General features: G+C 42.9%; 1 protein-coding gene across 19 annotated transcripts in view; it reads left to right on the forward strand.

Moving 5' to 3' along the window:
• Positions 1-13,310, forward strand: part of ZNF532 (zinc finger protein 532) — a 96,163-nt gene that overhangs the window by 19,982 nt on the left and 62,871 nt on the right. The window contains exon 1 of one of the 19 annotated variants that reach the window (XM_059706228.1): positions 6,716-6,824. The exons of the other annotated variants lie outside the window; for them this stretch is intronic. The gene's annotated coding sequence lies outside the window, so the exon portion shown is untranslated. Of the gene's footprint in view, positions 1-6,715; positions 6,825-13,310 lie in introns of those variants that run through there. 19 annotated transcript variants of the gene reach the window in all.

A 13,310-nucleotide genomic window follows, 5' to 3' on the forward strand; every position in this document is an offset into this window, starting at 1 on the left:
GCTCACGTAGAGATTTTGGTTATATTGGCTGGAAGGTCCTAGAATGGGGGCGTGAAATAGAGGAAGCTGGATGCCATTACTGAAGCAGAACTCACAGAAAAACTCAAGATTCCGCTACTGGTGGGTGAAATGATGGGACCTACCATCTCTACAGTGTTCAGCACATAGAAAGTCTTCAGAAATGCTTGTCAGTAAACTGAGAGCAAGTTGGTTATTCCAGGTTATCAAATCAGCAATTTCTGATTTGTGCTTCAAAGAAAAGAAAAAGAATAATTAGAAGTTCTGTGAGGTACTGAATTTTTTCTGAGAAATAAGTTCATGGTTAACTTTCAGAAATTAGATAATTGGGAAGCTGTATACATTTTTTTATTTCATATAGTAGAACTGCTTGGAGGCCTAGCTTACCTGTGGAATGGTTGATTTTAACGTTTTGTTTATCTTTAAAGGGTGTGGCTTATCACTCTCATGTGTGTAAGCAGTGATTGCATGGGGTAGGATGGTGGCACTTTTTTACCTAACTGCCAATCAGCGAGGTGGTCCCAGAATACCCTGATCCTTCTGGAAAGGCCCCAAAATGTTCCCTGGGTTGATGGTTGCTTTTTCCTTGCCCTGTTACTGTCTTTGGTAGTGAGATAGATTTGTTTCCTCTTATTCCGATTCTGACCACTTAGGGAAGGAAGAGACGCTACATAGCTCATCTTTGTCTAGCCAGTATCTTTGTAGATTGCTGCTGTTTTCTTGTTCTTACTGGCCATCATTTGCCTGATCATTCTCAGCACTTTTGCTAAGAAGTATAAATATGTGATTTTCATTATAGAAAGCCTTTCCTCTTTAGGAAGGGTTTAAGTAATAAAACAAGTGAAACAATATTCTTACTATCAAATCTAACAAACCATGGCTGGTTTGGGCATTAACTTGCAAGGCTTTAAGATGATTGACCTTCTTGCCCTGACTGGTTTGGCTTAATGGATAGAGCGTCAGCCTGCAGACTAAAGGGTCCCAGGTTCGATTCCAGTCAAGGGCATGTACCTTGGTTGCGGGCACATCCCTGGCGGGAGGTGTGCAGGAGGCAGCTGATCGATAATTTCTCTCATCGATGTTTCTGACTCTCTATCCCTCTCCCTTCCTCTCTGTAAAAAAATCAATAAAATATATTTAAAAAAAGAGAAAAGATGATTGACCTTCTTATTCTTCCCTAAGAAGTGAATTAATCATTTGCCTTTTCTGCAGTTTTGATCCTCCATTTGCCCACTTTACTTCCATCAGACTTGAAGTCTTCCTCAATTGTCAGGCACTCCTTGGCATTTTGTTGTTGTTTATTTCAAAGAGGAAGGGAGAGGGAGAAATAAAAAATCAATTATAAGAGAGAATCATTGATTGCTGCCTCCTGCATGTACCACACTGGGGATCAAGCCCACAACCTGGGCATGTGCCCTGGCCAGGATCGAACCCTGACCTCCTGGTTCATAGGTCAATGCTCAACCACTGAGCCATTCCGTCTGGGTATTCCTTGGCATTTTATGAACAGAAGTAACATCTATTTTTTCTAGGTATTTTGGCAGTTTTATGTAGGCTCATATTCTGCCCTGCCTGGCATATTTTAGAAGTTAGTGTACATTAAGGTTTTGGGGGCAATTGGAATCATAATAGATGCATTGTGGGACTTGGAGAAAAGTTACCATCCCAAAGGAAAGGCCCAAAGAAATTGTGCCTGAACTTTCCCCTTCTTCCCCCATATCCCTGTGGCAATGGGCCAAAGAACAGAGGCTCTAATTGGGCTTTCTGTGTTAACTGTCACTAAAGTTCAATCCAAATTGGATTGCCCCAGTCGGATTGCCTAACCGGGCACACCAGCTGGCATGGTGGTCTCTGCAGGGGAGTGTGCATCTCCGATGCCCTACCATCTCTGCTGCTGTGGTGGTGTCTCCTTATTGGCTGCAAATGATATAGACTCATTTCCTGAAGGTGGTATTTCCCAGAAGGCACACAGCACCTCTGAGGTGGTCTTAGGAGAAAAAAAGGTCTAGAGGGCAAGAATATTTGGTAAATATTAGGTACTCCAACCCTTTGTGTTTCAAAGTGCACATTATTCTTTAAAGATCTCAAAAGGGGTGGGGATAAAGATTGGGGAAGTCTTTTGGTAAGGAAACCAGTTAAAACTTTAACCGTTTGTCCCTAGAATCTTCCTTCTCTCCTTATCTTTACAAACAGGGCATATTTTGGGGTACAGAGATGAAGAGAGTGTTGGAGCAGCCTCATACCGACTCACCAGCTCATTGCATGCTCCTCTCAACTCCATCAGTGACATTGTTTTAGTAGCTTGAAATGTATCATGGTGGGAGTATTTAAATCACAGAAATGAGTAAGTGCTTAAAACCAAGGCTCCCCACCTCTTAGACTCTGGTTCTTAAAGGTTAGTAACATTCTGCTGATATTTATCAACCCAGTTCCCTAAAGATGTTGCAAAAAGATACCAGACATTAGAATACATTTCTGAAATCCACTTTTTTTTTTTAAATCCTCACTGAGGATATTTTTCCTATTGATTTCTAGAGAGTGGAGGGAGGGAGGGAGGGAGAGAGAGAAGGAAGGAGGGAGAGAGAGAAACACCGAGGTGAGAATGACATATCAATTGATTGCCTCCCGCATGAGCCCTTATGGGGGCTGGGGAACCTGCAACTGAGTTAGGTGCCCTTGATGGGAATTGAACCCACGACCCTTCTGTCCATGTGCTGACACTAACCACTGAGAAAACTGTTCAGACTGAAATCAACATTGTTAAATTCGTTGTAACTTGTTTTCCTTCTTCATTATGGCATTTTTAAAAAATTGTGGTAAAACATACACAACCTATATCAACCATTCATAAGTATATGATACAGTGTCATAAGTACATCACCCTCAATAAAATGTTTTCAACACCCCCAACAAAAAACTCTGAACCATTTAAACAATAACTCTTCCTTCCTCTTTCCCTAGTCCCTGGTAATCTCTCTTCTACTTTCAATGAACTTGCCTATTTTAGGCCCCTCATATTTAAGTGGAAAGTGCAGCAGTTTTTATGTGACGTGTCTGCCGTCTGGGATGGGAAGGTGGGGAAGTGGGGTTAGCATACACTTGGAACATTTTTAGCCATAAGCATCTGTGTGTGGATACCTTTATTTTCCTCCCCCTCTGCACACATTTTGGTTCTTATGAATGTAGCTCTTAACTGAGCTACTTCAAGTCCTTCTTTAGAGGCATTATATAAATAAAGCAACACACGACGTACATAACTGTTAAAAAGACCAATACATTGGACGGATTGACGCCGGTTGGGATTAATCAAGTAGAGACTTGTCTTCAGGAAACTGTGAATAGGAAGATAGACTAGGCTGAGGAGTTGAGCATATGAAGATCAACCAGCAAAAGAACAAGCTGGGAGACAGGGTCCCAGCCTGTGACCTTACCTTTTACAATGGGCAGCCTGCTTAGCTGGAGACATAAAAGGCTGCACAGACTATGTTCTTCAAAGGCCATGGCTTTGTTTGGGGGTCACGTCTGAGGTTGTAAGCCTTTTTCTTTTTCTTTCTGTTTCTACCCCCCAGGGTTTGAACAGAGACATGAAAAATTCTGGGTTGGGATTTCTCTTTGATATTGGGCCTCGTCTAAGGGGGACGTGTTATTAATATTTCATTATATATGCTCTTAGATTTGCTAAGTTTGATGAAACAGTTCAGCTGTTTCTGAATTAAATAATTTTATAATCTGTGTACTTAATATAGATAGATAATGTAAAAGTAGTTGAATGCTGAAAGGTTTTCTTCTCCACTCTGTTTTCCCTTCTTTTTACTTTTAACTCTCACCGAGTAAGGATCTTCTAAATGCACTGGGGTTAGATAAGAGAGACCTTAAAAAAGAAAAATACATTTAAAAGTTCTTCCTGCATATTCATGAAACCTGATTTTTCATTAAAAATGACTTCCTGGGTTTTCAATTATATAACATCTTGTGACAAATGAAGGCATTTGCTGTATTTCACTGTTTTGGACCACACTAATGCCGTAGCACCCTAAGGGTTTCAATCAGTGAACCATTTTCTTACTGTGCCGGCTTTGCATTTACATTAGGAAAACCCATGAGTATGTTTGTTTGTTTTTCTAAAATGTATATATACTAGAGGCCCATTGCACGAAGATTCGTGCAATAGGCCTTCTTTCCCCTGGCTGCCAGCAACAGTTTTCCTCTGGCACCCGGGACCCAGACCTTCACTCTGGCCACCTCCTTCCATCTTTGCTCTGGACACAGCCTTCAGTCTTTGCTCCTCACTCCAGCCGGAGTCTTCAGTCTCTGGCCAGAGCTGCTCCTGTAGCTCCTTCCGCCCCCCAACCTTCCCCTCATAACTTGATCGCTGCTTCGCCTGCAGACCTCGCCAACGGGCTCCTGGGTCCTGGGGGGCCGCCTTGCCTGCGGCCTGGCTTTCCGGCGGCTCCTGGGGTCGCACACGGGGGCCTGGATGGTGGCTCCCAGTGTCCTGCCCTGCCTGCAGTATGCAAATTAGCCGCCATCTTTGTTGGCGGTTAATTTACATATCACGCTGATCAGCCAATGGTAATGGTAGCGAAGGTACAGTTAATTACCATGTTTGTCTATTATTAGATAGGATATATATATATATATATATATATATATATATATATATATATATATAATTGATTTCAGAGAGGAAGGGAGGGAGAAGGAGAGTTAGAAACATCAATGATGAGAGAATCATTGATTGGCTGCCTCCTTCATGCCCCCCCAATGGGGATGAAGCCTGCAACCTGGGCATGTGCTCTTGACCGGAATTGAACCTGGGACCCTTTAGTCCGCAGGTCGATGCTCTATTGACTGAGCCAAACCTGCAAGGGCCCCATGAGTATGTTTTATTTGGTTTTGGGTAAATGAGATTTGAGGAGCAGAGCGATTTTTGAGTTGTTTACAACGAGGAAATAGATATGTAGTTAAGATGGTTACTTATCTCTTTTTAACAATTTTAACTTTTTGGCAAATACATGTACATAGATTTTAAAAAAATCAAACAGTATTTTCCAGTCCTCTTCCCTGAAGGCAATTAATTTCAACTCTTTGAAATGAACTCTTCTGTTAATTGACTTTTTTATAATATACTTACTCTGCTAAATTTGGACTTCTTTATTTGAGTTGTTACCTCCCGACTATCTGTTCTGATAGAAGTTGTGAGCCGGGACTATGGAGGCAGAAGGTCTGGGTTCTGTTCCATCCTCTACCATTTCCTGGCCATATGTCCTTGAGCAACATACTTACATTTTCTCTGCCTAATATATAAAACAGGAATAATAATAATAACAGTAATGGCCTCAGGCCTGCCCTTAATGTTGCAGGGGCAAGAGTACAAAGGGAGACCAGATGGCTAAATATTTAAAAGGCATAATGAAATATTTAAAAGATACATTTAAATATTTAGAAGGTATATACCATATGCCTTAATATTTTAAAGGTTTAAATCAGGCAGTATCTATGGCCTGGCCCCACCCCCACGCAAGCTTACTCCTCAGGCATCTCCCTCACTACCCAGGCTCTGAAGACACCCTCATCCTTGGACCAACCCTGTGGCTGAATGAGTCCAGCCCAGGTGGGAGCAGGGCCTGGATCCAGTGGACTCAACTGCAGACTGAGGGAGCCTGGAGAGAGGGCTGGTTTCTTCATCCAGGATAAGCTTGAACTCCCCCACACCTGACTTTTCTGACATTGTAAGCACCTCCCCAAACCTGTACCATCTGTGCAGGGGGCGGTCAGAGAGCCCTGGCACCTGGGGCAGAGTCCGATCTGTACACGCACACACACCATCTATTTTCCTTCCCCTTTCCCATAGTCCCCATTCATGCAGCCCCTTTCCAAAATAACACAAACAGAACTCTTCTGTGAGAGTGGAAAGAAAAAACAAGTCTGTGTTTTGGTCTGTGAGATAAGTGGGTTGTCTGTAAGCCCCGCAGGCTCCAGGGCAGAGGCTCTTCTGTCTGGAGGCAAAGGTGCTTAGTGCCCCTGGGCCGTGGTGAGGATTCAGAAGTTAACTCGGCACAGCTCTCACAGCAGTGTCTGGGCAAGCCCTGCACCTTTGCTCGTGTTTAATTTTTTGGTGTTCTGTAACTGCTATGATATGGACTGACTTAATTTGCTTGTGCTGGGCCGTCAGAGGTAGAGGGTTGCCAGATTTAGCAAACAAAAAATGCAAGATGCCCAGATAAACAATGGAACATACTTACACTAGGAGATTAATTGTTGTTTATCTGAAATTCAAATTTAACTGGACGTCCTGTGTTTTATCTGGCAGCCCTGTGAGGGCCCTTTCAATCCCAGACTTGGCTCCTTTACTTGTCTTGGGAGATAGTCCTGTATTTTTTTCTTTATAATATCCTCTCTGCATTTTCTCTTCCTGTAACTCTTATTAGTCAGATGTTGGACCAACTAGATTGGATTTGTAATTCTTATGCCTTTTCTCTCCTATTATCTGGATATCTGTTCTAATTTCTGGGTATAACCTGATTTCCTTGACTTACTATTTTTTTAACCTGTTTTATTTTTTATTTTAGTTTTTAATATTCTCTAATTTCCTTCTTGTTCTTTGGGTTCTTCATCATAGCTTCCTCTTTTTTCTCTGCGGATACTATTATATGCATATTCTCCCTGTCTGTGGCAACTCTGTCCTCTTTCTGTTTGTTTATTGTGGTTTATTTTGGTCTCTTCCTGCTGGAGGCTTTCACACAGGTCTGGCGATCTTTGAGGATGAGGCTGTGAAAAGCTAGTTGGAAGCTCTGCCTGTACAGGTGAGACCTGGTTTTTGGGGGGCTTCTCTGATTATTCATGGAGCTGCACTCTCAATGCACGGCCCCACAAGTCAGCATCTGGAATTTTTTCCCTGGAGCTTTTCGTGGGAAACTTGGCCATTTTGCCTGGGGAATAAGCTTGGCTTGTGGTCTTAGAGGTGGAGGAAACTGAAGGCCAGGCTTTCTGTCTTATACCTCACTGCTGCTCGTCCCTAGCTGACCCAGGTTGCAGAGGGTCAGAGGTCACACGAGGGCTCCTTCCAGGCCTGACTAACATCCTCCATCACCATAGCCGCCTCAAGCAGAGCCTTGGGACCTAACTCCTTGTTTTTTCAATATATATGTTTTTATTGATTTGGGAGAGGGAGAGAGAAACATCAATGATGAGAGAGAATCACTGATGGGCTGCCTCCTATACCCCCGCCTCCCCGCCAATGGGGATGGAGCCCTTACCAAGAACTGAATTGTGATCTCCTGGTTCATGTGATCTCACTGAACCACACTGGCTGGGCCTAACCCACTCCTTGACTCTCCTGGCTCAGTGGCTACTCCACCGTCCTCTTCCTTGACTCTTTTCTCACTGCCCTTTGGGCATAGAGTTAATTTTTGGCAACAGCTTTATTGAGAATGCAGTCACATACTTGCCCCTTTATAACTTAACATTCTGTGGTTTTAGTCTATTCAGAGGGCAACCATCTCCAGGCCATTTTAGGACCTTGTTATTACCTCAAAAAGAAGCCCTGTGCCTTTTAGCTATCACTCCTCAGTTCACCCTCCCTCCAGGCCTGAGTAACCACCAGTCTGTCTTACATATTTGCCTATTTTTATCTTTTTAAAAATACTTTTAATGTCTTCTTTATAGAATTCCAGAAGGGAAGGGAAAGAAGCTCATGAATTCAGTCAACATTCTTTCATGGGGAATTTTTGCCGTGTGTAAAAGAGTAAAATACCAATAACATTGTGCCTGTTCTCTACTAATGCATTCTGAGGACTGACTGAAGGACCCTCTGACAGACATGGGAATTTTCCTCCTCTGTTTTCTCTCTCTCCCCCTCCCTCCCTCCCTCCCTCCCTCCCTCCCTCCCTCCCTCCCTCCCTCCTTCCTTCTTCTGTCCCCTGCTCCTCTCCCTGTCTCCCTCTTCCTTGTTTAATATCTCTTCCTGATTTGAACTTCTGACCTTTTGGAGCTGGGAATTGCCAAGCCCAGATCATTGGCCATCATGTCCTCTTGGCTTCTAGCAATTTTCAAGTGCTTGAAGAGTATTTGGTCGTTGACTTGGGAGCTGGAAGGTCTGCCTTTGAATCCAGCCCCCAAGTGTCTCGGGAGTTGAAGGAGTGGAGGCTTCGTGCTATGGTGCTGTGTGAAAGTAGTTGTTGCTTTCAGTGACTTCATAGCTCTAGCTCTCGTGCATTTATTTACATAGCTCTCATGCTCTTTGGCGGGCATTTCTATGGGCAGTTTTAGAAAATGGAGTTTTGGGGTCTAACTGAACCAGTTAGAGAGAGAAGACAGCCACACATCAGCACCTGTTGTAAATGATGATGATTACACCGTGGGAATGGAGTCACGCATTAGCAAGGTCTTTGGGATAGTCCTGAATGAATGCTAACCATTCTTGGGGCTGCTGCAGGGAGCCCTGTCCCCCATTCTGGACCTCTGGGATTCCTGTGTGGCTCCTGCTTTCACAGCTAGCCTGGCCGTGGTCTTCCCCTCTCTCACTTCCAAGGCTGCCTCCCTTTTTCCCAGCAGGAAGGGCAGCCATTCAACTTTCCAGAGAATTAGCTGCCGATGGAAGATGCCTCTACAACAGGACAAGAACTGCATAGCCCACTTTTGCTTTGTCTTTTCTCCAAGCCCAGCCTGTCCATTGCTGTTTTTCTGTAGCTTTTCCTAGAATGTTGGTTTAGGACTTGCAGTCAGCCATCTGTGGGGCCTGGTCTGGGCAGCTGCCAGTCAGCGGTGAGCATGCTCTAGAGGTGGGGGCTGGGCCAGGGTTAGGCAAGGAGCCGTGGGGATCACAGCCAGCCTTGGTTATGCTTGACTGGGAAGACCGTTTCGAAATTAAGAAAAGGGTCATGGGACAGTCAGAAAGACATTGGAAGTATTTTGCTTTGTGAGTTTAAATTTTACTGCCATTTAAGAGGAAATTGTACTCCTTCCATGTGTGAACTCCAGGTGACCCTGCCAATGGCTGATCCCCAGAGGAGCCTTGGGGGCAAATCCACATTAGGACAAAGGCCATTCATTTTGAAATGAAATGAAGCGTAATAAGAAACCAGTGCCATCGCTCTGGGTGGAACCCAAGAATGCTCCTCTTCCTTTGGTCAAACCATCATCATCACCTCAAACTATTTCACTTCCTTTTTATTGTTGTTAATTCACATTATTTTTAAGAAATTATTTTTCAGTTACAGTTGACATACAATATCACATTAGTTTCAGGTGTACAATGTGATTAGATATTTATACACCTTACAAAGTGATCATCCGGCAGGCCTAGTACCCACCACCTGGCACCATATTTAGTTATTACAATATTATTCTATATAATAAAAGGCTAATATGCAAATTGAACAGTGGAATGACCAGTCGCTATGATGCACACTGACCACGAGGGGGCAGATGCTCAATGCAGGAGCAGCCCCCTGGTGGTCAGTGCACTCCCACAGGGGGAGTGCCGCTCAGCCAGGAGCCAGGCTCACTGCTGGCAAGTGCAGTGGCAATGGCGGGAGCCTCTCCTGCCTCTGCAGCAGCGCTAAGGATGTCTGACTGCCGGGGAGCGGGCCTAAGCTGTCAGTTGGACATCCCCCAAGGGCTCCCGGACTGTGAGAGGGCGCAGGCCAGGCTGAGGGACACTCCCCTGCCCACCCAGTGCATGAATTTCGTGCACCAGGCTTCTAGTTGACTGTATTCTCTTTGTTGCACTTTATATTCCCATTGACTTTATAAGAAGCAGTTTATGCTTCTTAATACCTTCACCTTTTTCATCCATCCCTCCATGCCTCCCTCCAATCTGGTGACCTACTTCACTTAAAAAAAATTTTTTTTTAATTTGTTGATTACCTAGGGAAAAGAAGGGAAAGAGCGAAAGAGAGAAATATTGACTTGTTCCATTTATTTATGCATTCATTGGTTGACTCCTGCATGTGCCCTGACCGGGGATCAAACCTGCAACCTTGGCCCATTTGGATGATACTCCAAACAACCGAGCTACCTGTCCAGGCTGACCTACTTCACTTTCTTGTTTCAGAAACATTTATTCCATTTTCCTTTTTTTTTTTCTACTTTGTTTTATTATTTTAACAAATGGAGGAAGAAAATATTTGAATGCCTATATGTTTGGTGCTTTCCATATAGTTTGTTTTCACTTGCACAACACCCTATGATATGGCTATTATTATTAGTTCTCTTTTTTATTATTTTTTCTATTAGTTCTCTTTTATTTTTTAGTCCTGTTTTAAAGATGAGGAAATTGAGGCTCTTCCTTCAGAAAAACCTGAGAAATGGGTTCTTCATATGTGGCCGATGCTGGTGTGTGTGTGTGTGTAGCATCCTGGGTCAAGAAATATTGTGGCCCACAAGGAAAGGTGTACCCACAAAAGGGAGACTGAGGTAAAATAATGGCTGGCTGGGCTCTGACTGAGTGGGGTCCTTGGAATTAGGCCAAGGAGTTTGAACTTAATTTGAAAGGTGATTTGAAGATTTTTATTTTTTTTTTAAGAGAGGGGGAAAGGCAGAAATATCAATATGAGAGAAACACATCGATTGGTTGCCTCCTGCATGCTCCCTACTAGGGCCCAGGCCAGGGAGGAGCCTGCAACCGAGGCACATGCCCTTGACCACAATCGAACCAGGACCCTTCAGTCTGCAGGCTGACGCTCTATCCACTGAGCCAAACTGGCTACTGTGATTTGAGGATTTTTAATAGAGGGAGCGATAGATGTGATTAAAGTAGAGCTTTAGAAAGACTGCTCTGGCAAATCTGGCTGACAGGATGAAGAAAGCCAGGGTGTTATATTTGTCTAGATGTAGGATGAGATGGTCCAAAACGAGAGGGATGGGGATTAAAAGAGGATGGATTCCAACTACATTGCCAAGGAAAATGGGCAGGCTTCAGTGAAAGGGAAGAGTTGGAGGTGAAATTGTTAGTTTAAGTGACTGGGAATAGCTGTCTGGAAAGAGGGAAGTAGATGGTGAGTTCAGTTGCAGATGTTTTAAAGCAGCGGTTCTCAACCTGTGGGTCGCGACCTCTTTGGGGGGTCTAACGACCCTTTCACAGGGGTTGCCTAAGACCATCGGAAAACACATATATAATTACATGTTGTTTTTGTGATTAATCACTATGCTTTAATTATGTTCAATTTGTAACAAAGAAATTGGGGGTCACCAAACATGAGGAACTGTATTAAAGGGTCGCAGCATTAGGAAAGTTGAGAAGCACTGTTTTAAACGATTGTAGGATATCTGGCAATAAATATCCCCCAGGCACTTTAAGTAAACATTTCAGGAAAAAACAAAATTTGATTTGAGTCTCTGAAGCAAGTGATTGTTGTATGAAGTGTGGGTGTTTAGTGAATATAAATACCAGAACTCTAAAATCTTAATATTGGATAACGTGTGTAATGTATATAGAAATGGCCTTTTAGAGGTTTTAAAAGAAATTTGCAGCCTACAATTGGACAGCTCAACTAATTGTTTTTATTCCTCAGCATGTCTTCAATTAGTAATATTAGGTAGCATTTTTGCTGTTATTATTTTGTATACTCTTCATATAAAAATTATAGCCCCGGCTGGTGTGGCTCAGTTAGTTGAGCATCATCGCATGTACCCAAAGGTCGCTAGCTCGATTCCTGGTCCTGGCACTTGGTAGGGGGCAGCTGATTGATGTTTCTCTCTCATATTGATGTTAATTTCTCTTCTCTCTCTGAAATCAATAAAAACACACTTTAAAAATTAATTGTATATAGTTAAGATGGCAGGTTTTATGGTATGTGTATTTTATTACAATAAAAAAAATGTATATTTTACTCAGGCCCGGCTGGGTAGCTCAGTTTGTTAGCACATCGTCCTGATATGCCAAGGTTGCAGTTTCGATCCCTGGTCAGGGCACAAACAAAAATCAACCGATGAATGCATAAGTAAGAGTAACAACAAATCGATGTTTCTCTCTCAAATCAATAAATTTAAAAAAATGTACCTTGTTCTGTTTTCGTGTGTGTGGGCCATTAGTTACATTGGTTTTGTGATATATGTGAATTGTAGTATATGATTGGGAAATTATACCAGAAAGCAGTAGTTTCCATTTATGACTGCTCATGTTTTGAATGGCACAACCCAGTTACATTGCTATTGTGGAAGGAAAGTCTGGCCTTGTTATACGGTACCTGAAGGATGGCAAGAGGGGTAAACGATTAATTTCCTTACACATGCCCATACAACCAAATCTTTAGGAGGGACCTAGTTTTTATAAGCTGTTGTTTTGTAAATTAAACTATCAGTGATTGAGTTGTCTTGTTGCCCATCATCGGGCAGAAAGAGAAACCAAATAATTATTTATCATGTTTGGCTACAGACTGGGCCTGGCTGTCATTGCTGAAGATCCTGTGAATCATTTTGTGTCCAGATAGCATGGAGAATGCAAACTTGGGAAATTCTGTTTCTACTAAGTTTCGGTTTAAAAGTTCCTAAGTTGTTTACATTAGTCAGTGGCTGACCTTGAAGCAGCTCATTGGTAAGAGGATGAAACGGGAACTCAATGTCCACATAGCCAGAGATGTTATTGAAACACTTAGGAAGTATCTCTTGTTGGTAGTGCCCTTCACCAATGTCCTTTGGAAGCAGAACGGTTGCAGTTCCCATCTTCTGCTCCTGTCAGCTCTTCGCATTTTAATTCTCCCCACCCTCTTAGCTATTCATCATTTCTGTCTTATTTTTTATAAGATCCAAAGTCCACATATTTTTAGATTTTCTCAGTCTCTACCTCATGTCCTTTTTCTGTCCCATAATCTCATCCAGGACGTCACATGACATCGAGTCCTCATGTCTCCTGAGGCTTCTGTTGGCTTCCCTCGTTTTTCATGAGGGTACCCGGGCAGGTATTTTTGTGGAGTGTCCCTCCATTGGGATTTGTTTGATGTTTTTCTGGTGGTTAGGCTTGGATAATGTTTCCTAATATCACGTCAAGGGAACCTTCCATTCGTATGACTTATCACTGTTGGTGCTTACCTTGGTCACCTCGTTGAGGTAGTGTTTGTCTCCACTGTAAAGTTACTCTTACCTCTCCCCTTTCTCTAACTGTCCTCTTTGGAAGAAAGTCACTAAGGAGTGGGCATTAACTCACCTCCATAAGGGCGGGGCATTTACATAAGTATTTGGAATTCGCCTGCACAGAATTGTCTGCTTTTCCCCATTCAATCATTTCCATCAGTATGGACTCTTATTTATTTTATACTTTGGATTATAATCTAATACTGTTTCATTTGTTG

Source organism: Myotis daubentonii, chromosome 8 (assembly GCF_963259705.1).
Source record: "Myotis daubentonii chromosome 8, mMyoDau2.1, whole genome shotgun sequence".
NCBI lineage: Eukaryota > Metazoa > Chordata > Mammalia > Chiroptera > Vespertilionidae > Myotis > Myotis daubentonii.